Source organism: Drosophila hydei, unplaced genomic scaffold (genome assembly GCF_003285905.1).
Source record: "Drosophila hydei strain 15085-1641.00,03,60 unplaced genomic scaffold, DhydRS2 tig00008122-arrow-pilon, whole genome shotgun sequence".
NCBI classification, from domain to species: domain Eukaryota; kingdom Metazoa; phylum Arthropoda; class Insecta; order Diptera; family Drosophilidae; genus Drosophila; species Drosophila hydei.
In genome coordinates this window covers 4,856,420-4,866,224 of record NW_022045833.1, presented here as the reverse complement: position 1 = coordinate 4,866,224, position 9,805 = coordinate 4,856,420, and the positions used below count along the sequence as shown (strand labels likewise).

The following is a 9,805-nucleotide window of genomic DNA, read 5'->3' as shown; positions in this document are numbered from 1 at the left end:
ATGTTGTTGCAGTGGAAAATGTGGCGTATTGATGGCGCCGAGCCACTCAGCTGGAATGTCATGTTAGATGGCAACAAACATGACGCTCCATGGCAAAAAGCTGACCAGCTAATTGCATATTTGCATAGCCAGCCGAGAGAGTCGCTTGAGAGTCGGGTGCGTTTGTAAGTAGAACACGATGCAACAAAAAAAAGCAACAAAAACTGACGACAACTGAGGTAAAACAACAAGAGCAAACAGCCAAGAAGCAGAAGCAGGCGATTGGGAATTTTCGGGGTGTGGCTGACATGGAGGCCATGTCGAATACGTCCGCCAAACCAATTTGCATGTGGCTGCAACAACAGCAACAGGAGCACAGGCTGCTGCAGCGAATGCAACAGCAATCACTGCAAATAGTAAAAGCAATCGCAATAGCAATACGAATCACATTGCATACAGCCATATATATATACCTATATATATATGTTTGCATATATACATATATATCCATCAATCCAGTCTTACGTACGACCATCTATCAATGTATCAAGCAAGGCATTCACCAATCCATTCATTTCCATAGAAATGTGCGAAGATTATATGTTTCGTCAAACGCGAAATTGCGCACGAATATGCCAAGCGACGAAAAGCCCCCACAACAAACACACAGCCACACACACTCACATACATGCAACACACTCCCCTGCTATTGGAGTTTACAATGTTTTTTTTTTTTGGTTTGGCACAGTTGAAGCGGTTTTGAGGCTGCATGCATACATCATTTACATACATATACACACACATTCGTACATATATATTTACATAGCATGTGCACTCACACATACACACACAACCTGGGCTCTACCTGACTGAGTGTCGTTTAGTTGTCGCTGCAGCCAACTAAAACGGGGCGTATGAGTATTTCGCTTACCTCTACACCCTTTCCTCTGTGCCTATGGAAAAAAAGGGTTCGCATCTGCAGGGCTGCCATTGGGCGTACTTTTTTCTACTAAGTCTTTTTTCACCTTCTTCTTCTACTTCTTCTTCATTGCTTTTGCACTTCGAAAGTCTCACACAGTCAGGTTGTGAAAGCTTCTGTGGATTTGCATTTCTTTTTCTTCTTTAGCATGTTCCTTTTTTTTTGTCATCTTCATCTTTAGCTTTGCTAAACAGTGGTTCAATCGATGAAAAACTCGTGCTTACAATATTTTTTAAATAAACTTATTGCAAGTAGATACTGTACTGAAACATGTAACGTAAAAAAGTATGCTTAATATTAAAATATTATTATTATTTTTATTAAAAGTAATATTTGACCTCTTAGTTTTTTATATATTTATTAACTATTATATATATTAATAATTGTTATTTGTTAGAGATATATTTATATATATTTACTCTTATACTATTCTATTGAACAATTAATAAATATGTTAGTGCAATTAATGCCGCAAATGAAATGAAAATTTTTAACAATAAAGCAACTCCTTCAACTAATTAATATCTGTGTGCCTAACCATAAATTACAACCACTTTGTTATGCTATCTATTTGTATATTTACATTCTTATATCATGACAGGCATCAATTGTGGACGTAGGACGAGCCACTTATTTAACTCTTTTAATATTTGATGACAATATTTTCTAATTGCAGACACTGTGCGAAATTCTCATATAACATTAGGTATGCCGTACTGTGTGTGTATGTTTGGGTGTGGGTGTGGGTATGTGTGTTTGTTTGCATGACCAAGTGGGACGTGCTGAAATGTACTTTGCATACCTGCAGAACGGTTCCGCTGTTCTCCCGCTCTACTTGAAAGTTCGGCCATTGTTGCAGAAAAAAAGTCTCAAACGATTACTTGCCCGCGAGTCCACCTACATATTCTCTCTTACTCACTCCCTTTCCTATCGTTGGCCATTCCATGGCATTGTACGCCGATTGTTCCTCATGTGGATGTTACGACCTTTCTCGTCACTTTGCTTTTCAATCGTTTTGTATACACTTTGCTAAGATCATCATAAAATTGAAAAGGTATTGCAAAATAACATAATAAAAGAATTTAATTCTATAAAATACATCTCTTATAAAGAATTGTGCTGACAGTATAAGAGAATTTTAAAACCAAACATGCTTTTGCTCCCGTTATCTATTGGAGCTGCAGGCTGCAGTAATAGCAGAGAGCAAAAGCGAGAGAGGCATTCGTCATAAGGCTTAAGATCCTGTTATCTCAGTACAGACATTAAAAAGGTATCTTTCCGAGATTAGTAAAGCTTTAAATCCAATGAGGCTTTCAGTTTGTGCGCGTTTGTCCCCCTGATCGTTTGTAATCTGTGTTTGCAACTGTATAAAATAGTTAAACAACAAAATTAAATTAAATTTATTGTGTTACATGCAATAAATAAATGTTGTGTGTGTTAGTAAATAGTCAATATCCATTATTTCAATTGTTTTTTACCTCAAATACATATATAAGAATCGTTAAATTGCACATCGCGTAATTGTTGTTGCAGAGCTTTTGCACTACACATACAAAGGGAGCGAGCAATACATTGCGCGAGAGAGCGAAAGAACAAGAGATGCATAAGGAACTACAGCTAGAGATGTAAGTGCTCATTTATAAATAGTTGTTATAAGTATACTCTAATAATCTTGTCACGAAATATTTAACGTATTTAGAGGGGATAATAAGATGAGCTAACTAAACAGCTGCTATATGTCGGCAAGGGCATTTAATCTGCGGCTTGCCGAATAAGTAACATCTATTTTTCTGTTGTTGTCATTCTCTGCGCTTCTCTTTTCTTCTATTTAATTTTTTTGTGAATTCACCTTCGCCACACTTGTGTTCTATTCTAGGGTAGCTTCTAGCTGTTGGGTATTAGTTGCGGGCTCAGTACTTCCTATTTTATTTTTATTTTTTTTTACAATAACAATTATTTCTTGACTGCACTTTAGCAGCAGTGGCAGCAGCAGCAGCAAATGCCAGGCTCGCTGGATGTTCATTATAAAATTCCTGCAGCAATTGCAACTGTGGTGTGGAAAATATATTCAATTCGAATATGCAAAATGGCTTAAAACGAATAACGAATAGAAAAATGTACTGGGCAATGGCAGTCGCCAGGCATTACGTGTCTGTCAGACATTTCCGCATGGCGCATGCAAAAAATCTATAAAATGTGAAACGCGCCCCAAAACTATTTTTATCAACTGTGCGAATACTTTTGTGTGCAAGTGTAAGCATATATAATATGATACATATACATATATACATTCAGTTTACTCTGCTTATATATCTATATACTCGCTGTATGACATACGCCATCACGAATGTGAGTATGAATACCGAAATATAAATAATATAAAAAGTTCTTATCTCGCACAAGCAGAAGGAGCACAAAATCAAGGCAGGCAGGAGGCTGAAGGGGGCGACTATTTGAGTGGGCACACAGTGGGGTATTTTGACTTCCTTTCAAATACTATACATTTTGAATAAATTTAAAATGCATTTATTGGTGTATCTATTAAGGGCAGAAAAAGAGAAAGAGTGTGAGAATAAGAGAGGGCTAAAGAGTGACAGAGAGCGAAAAATAGAGTGAGGAAACGAGAGAACGAGTGAGTTAGAGAAAATGGAAAGGGAGAGAGAGAAAGCGAGAAAGAGAGATAAAGAAAGGAAAGAAATATAGAGTGAGAAAAGCTTTATGAAGCTTTAAGAAGACTTTCTGCATAGGCATAGGTATATGTTTACAGGGTGTTGTTTGCACAGGGCGTTGACAGAAATACACTCTTCACTCTACGCTCTATGACTATGAATATGTGTAATTGGTACGCAGAAAATTTAAAAAAATATTCAGAAAATTAAGAAATATACGAATATCATAAAAAGGTTAAGAAGTTCACTTGTACAGGGTGTTTCATGCACACTTTTCTATTTATTATTTATCAAATTAAACAAATCTGAATTGTTCAATTTTTTAATTTTTTGCCACACCTTGCGCGTTTTTAGCCCCACTGTGCGTTGCGGAACAGTGCGGTGCGGGGCGTGTCACTAACCAAGCTGTCAGCGTTAGCGTCATGGCCGCCGTCATTCGCGACCACGTCCAATGCGCGCCGCGTTCTGATTCGTTTCGCTTTTTGCATGACTTAAGATCATAAAAAAATATGAATTCGTTTTTGTTTCTCTTTTTTTATTCCGCTGCTGCTTGAGTCTAAAGCAAAAGTGTAGCAACCAAGTTTTACCTTTTTTCTGTATTTTTTACCTTCGTTTTTGTTTTTTTTTTCTGTTTTTGCGGTCTGGTCATAATATTTAACATGCGGACTGGGCCGCTTTACATAACCTCGCCACAACCCCGCATAGCCACGTTCTTGTTGCTTTTGGGCTGCTTTTCATTAGCTTGCCTTGGGTTTTATTGCCTTTATATACATGCGCGCCATATTGGCCCGCAGCCTGGACACATCCACATCCACGTCCAAGTTGAAGTCCGTTTCTACATGGATATCCACCATCTTTTTCGCTGGTTCTTCGCTGCGCTTCATTTCGTTATTTTTGGGGGGGTCGCTGTTTGGCAGATTAATGGGCGCGATAAGGTCGCTCTCTCGACTGCCAGGCCGACTGGTAGGTGTAGCCCGGACCCCAAGTCCAGGCCAGACCCAGACGCTCCAACTTCAATATGGTAGCTTTTACGCTAACGATATTGAAAAGAAAAAACACATCATGCCAGGCACCAGTTGTTGTGGTTGTTGTTGTTTCTCCAGGAATGCTGCTCGGGTAAAAAGCCAAAGGGCGCAGCACCTCGCAATGCGGCTTTCTTATCTGCATCAGCAAATCTTCAACCAATCCCGCCCATTTCGCCATAGCTGCAGCACTATATGAATCAGAATATGAAAAGGTAAAAACAAAAAACGTAGCCAGGTACAAACTTAATTTGTTGTGCAGATTCCTATGGCTGACTCGAGATAAGCTTGAACTCTAACTCGGATAAAGGCATAACGAAATGCACTTTCTATATTTGAAGACAAAAATGGCAGAATTGAGTCGACTTTTATAAGAAATGTATTAATTCAACATTAATTATATGAATTTGTGAATTTTAGGTAACATAAACAAAATAATAAATATTAAAAATGAATATAAAATATAAAAAAATTAAATCAAATTTAATTTAAAATTCAATATAAATCAGAAAAGATATTGAACACAAAAATCTATTAATTTTCAGCGAGTTTATACTAAAGATAATTCTAAAGATAATGTATATTAAATAAGTAAGCTTTGTTAGTCAAAATTTTTTTAAATATATACAGGGGTGAAACAGAACTTCAAAAGTTTACAAGTCTTAGATAAAATAATGAAAAGGCAATTGTATTTTGCCTAAGTTATCTAAGTTTAAGACCAAGCATCTGTAACGATGTCAGTGGCATATATGAGATCTGCTCAAAAAATATGGAGTATTTTTCAAAAAAAAAAAATGTAATATTTTATGCATATCTGTTTTATCCCTTTCAAACTAATAATATATTATTATATTTTGAACTTGTGCCAAAATTGTTTCCAATTCTCCTTCGACGTCTCTTTAAGCGTAGTCCTGCCATGAACGTGATCACATTCGAAAGAAATTAGTTCATCAACATGAGTATAAACATATTGCCTCAGAAGAATCGAAAATGGAATATGCGTAACTCGAGGAAATCGAAAGTCGCTAAATCTCTTAAACTGACCTCGTATATTCCTGCTTTATTAGTTCAATCAAAAGCTGTCATTCACTATTGAAACGATTAGTCTAACTGATTTGTGCAGTTATTGTTTGCATTAGACAAGTGTCAGCTGAATCGGTATATAAATTAAGTGTAATTCCGATGCAAAAATGCATTTCATATTGATTGTGGCATTTGATTGCAGTTTGCGGTTCATCATCCGCTCGCCGGGTTATACGATCCGTTATGGATACCGCTGTATGAATTTCACTGAGGTCTAACGCTATGTAAATTAATTGCAATTGAACTTTAATGCGTTAATTAAAGCGCATTATAGAAATAATTAGAAAGAGGCTTGTGGGCTGGAGGAGGGGCTGCTGCGGACTGAGATCCGTTTGGAAAGCGGCAAAAAGCGATCATTGACCAACAATGAGCACGTGTTAATTGACATCTTAACTGCATTTAATTCAATGCAAATTGGCTGCAATCAACAGAGAAATGCGACGGGATATGCTAGCCAACAGCCAACCTTCTGTTGTCTGACCCGTGCCAAGTTGGTGGCCTTGCTTCCTTCCTGCCGCCAATCACTGGCCAATGATCACTCAACTGATCAGAACGGAGCACGACACAGGAACAGGGCCTAATCAATGCAAATCAAACTTGAAATTAGATGCAAAATTAAAACGATTGCGCGCGCGCGCCTTGTCGAGCCAACAAAGTCAACAAACGGAAGTCAGCACTCAACGCTGCCTTGGACCACGCCCATTTGGCTCCTTTTTATAGTGGACAATCGCTGATAGCTTCATTGGATAGTAGGCATATCCGGTTGTGCACATCAAAGGGCTTTCTTAGTATACAGCTAAGCAAGTATATATACCCTATATTTTGTGCTTTTGAAGGGTTGTACTGAATGCAGCTCTAAAATATAGTACATCATGCACTTTAGAGTTGATGCATGATGAGGTGGAGATACATTTAGAAGTTAAATGGGTGAACAGCTCAGCTTTAAAAGGGCGGCAAAATATTTCTAAGAATATTCAAAATTGTGTAAGAATATGGGTTAGACAGGCTATGGTTTTCTACTACATCAGAAAATATATAGGATATATTGTATATTGGAAGACTTATTATAAGCTTTGAAAGATATAAATATAAAAATATTCTTATTCATGCTAATAATTTCATTCTTCAAGCTTCGTACAGGATATTGTAGAGTCTTGCAGCACAAACTAGTTGCTTTGACTAAGTAATTAATATTTTAAGCACAACAGATGTTGTTTTTAATATCCGGGTGCCCACTCAATGTTGCCCAACCTGAGATGGGCAAACGTTAATTGCCTAAGCCCTAAGCCTGGCTAGAGTTGCTTCTGTCAGTTCCGTTGACAGCAACTAGAGCTAGGCATAGCATGAAATTTATAAGAATCATAAGTTTTTTATGTTCAGCTTTTAATCAAGCAAGATTCAACGAGCTCAAATTGAAATTTCCAGTTGACATATGAAAGATGAATCTATCATATATATTTAACAGATATTCCAGAAAATATGTATCAAATATGAATCAAGAGAAACGCCATCACAACAATAAAAAATTGTTTGCTATTAACAATAATTGCTAAATAAAATTAATAACAATCTGCTTATTCCCATTGATAACGAATTTTTGTGTTAAGAAATAATTTTGATTTGCATTCAGCGTGGCTTATTGATATTGAATATTCGAATGTGGCTATAAATATTGAGCACAAATTCACACATCAACATGCGCACGTTGTGAATGAAAATTGAGTGCTAATTGAGGTGTAAGGAAAACTTTGACCAATTACAAACACAAAAAAAATAGAAAAAAAACTTCTGCCATTGTTGTTGCTACTGTTGCTGCGGCCAACTGACAACAGCTGAAAACCAAATGAGTATTGGGAAAGAAAAAAAGCTACCTGCTACTGCTAATCAGGCAACAAAATTATTATTATTAAGCTACGTTTGTTGAGGCACGGCCAATTAGATTTGTTGGCCGAGAATACTTGGACCTGGCTAATACGCAACCAAATGCCAATTGAAATGCAATTAGTCAGCAGCATGAATAGCTTCACTGTCTCTCTCTCTCTCGCTCACTCTCTATCTCAGTGTGTGTGCCTTATTAGTTTATTACATCAACAACAAATCTTAACAAACGCTAATTAAGACACAACAAATAATCGAACGTGCTAACAACATACAACAGAGGCCAATATAATAAGCCATATTGTAATACAGCTGCCTACTGCGACTGCTGCTGTCGTTGGACTTGGCTGGGCGGGCCAATAAAGTTGTCGAGGGCAAAGGACAACACGTAAAACTCAACAGCTTTATGGTGCGACAACCACAAAACTAACATATATATACATATGTATATATATATATATACAGATATCTGTGTATATATTTATATGCAAATGTTGCGCTTCGCTGAAGACTTGGCCAGGCGCCTTTGGTGCTTTGGCTATTGGCTCCTGCCTGCTGTTGGCCATAGCGTGAGGCTTTGTGCCACCCACGGCCTGTGGTATTTGAATGACACGCCCAAATTGTACAAGTTGCATGGCTGCAAAGCAAACTGTTCAAATAAGTAGGTAAAACGCTGAGGGAAGGGGCCACATGGCGGTTGGAGGCTTGCCACGGCTAACCCTTGGAGGGAAAAAACCAACCACCGCGCAGACCACAAAACTCGCAGCCAACAGCCCGCAACCTGTAACAAAACAACAACAAAAAAAGTAAACACCGAGCGGCTGTGTGGGTGGTTGTGTACGTCTGTGTGTGGGTGGATGGTTGGCGTGAAAAACTGTAACCGCAATGTGGCTCAGCGGCAGCTCACAAATGGCAGCCAGGATACGGCAACGAAACAGGCGTCAGCTTATGTAGTCAGCCTTTGTATGTGTATGTGTGTGTTTGTGTGTGTGTGGGTGTCTATGCATAATACATAACGTGACAGCCACTATGAAAAGCAGCGCGTAATGAAAAGGACATTTTTATAACTCACCCACACACACACATACACCCTTACAGCTAGGGGCGTACATTGAATCTTTTGCTTTTCCTTTGGCCCAAACGGAAGTGAATGGAACATTATGTTGCTGTTGCCGCTGCTGCTTATTGTTGTTGCAATTGCTGTTGTTGTTGCTGGGCATCCGGACCGGTCGGGCAGCGCAAAGGCTCAATGTGAAGTGCCGGCTGGGCAATCTAATTGGATGGGTCGACTACATTCACGCACACACCCACACACTCACACCTACACAAGTTATCGTGTGTCTGTGCGTGTGCGTGTCCTGGCCATTATATACTTGTACGCATTAGAGCAACATAATGTCAACGTCATTGCAAAAGTTTTCAAGCCACAAGACAAGCTGAAAATAAATGTTCTCAAAGTCTGTGGCAAGTGTGTGCGTTGCGCTTTCCTTTCAATTGATATTCATTTCAATTCAATTGAATTGCATCAACCAAAAATAAAAGAAAATAACGCCCAAATGAATGCGTATGTGCAGCAGCAGCAGCAGCAGCAGCAGCCAGAGCTAAGGCGACAACAACGACAGCAACAACATTGTCATCATCAAAATCCCATTAGCAACGTATTCAAATGCGTTCGAGTGTTAAACAAGCCACATTCACTGCCCACACACACACACACATGCGCACACTCACATAGACACCAGCATACATGCAGTGAAGAGAATACAGTTTCAGTTGACGACATTACGCATCCGTTTGTGCACGCGAACAAACCTCCCACCAAGCCCAGCTCCAACCCCAACCCAAATGCCCACAATCCATATCAATTTGCCTGCTCTGTGCTGGACCAAGCCTTTAAAATGAATGCCAATGCTAGCCTACTTATAGACTAATTCGCAACCCTATACACCCTATATGCGCCCCAATCCCTTCGCAGCTCCGTTGCTCAATCAAATCATCCAGCTTCAGGCTTGGTCCCTGGATTTAGTTTTGTGCTCCACATTGAACACCATTTGTACGGCTCAAATTGACATTTTGTTGCTGTTGTTGTCCTTTTTGGTGAAATTAGTGCCAATGGTTGTTCGATCCTTTGATGCTTCACTGCATTTATGGCTGCCTCTATCCATTAGGCACACATGCAATAGGCTCTCTAATTT

At 38.8% G+C, this 9,805-nt stretch overlaps 1 protein-coding gene across 3 annotated transcripts in view; it reads left to right on the top strand.

Moving 5' to 3' along the window:
• The first annotated feature begins 2,400 nt into the window (after positions 1 to 2,400).
• The window catches only part of LOC111593910 (cyclic AMP-dependent transcription factor ATF-7), a 42,827-nt gene continuing 35,422 nt past the window's right edge, over positions 2,401 to 9,805 (top strand). For all 3 annotated transcript variants that reach the window (XM_023306982.2, XM_023306983.2, XM_023306984.2), the window contains exon 1: positions 2,401 to 2,583. The gene's annotated coding sequence lies outside the window, so the exon portion shown is untranslated. The remainder of the gene's footprint in view (positions 2,584 to 9,805) is intronic.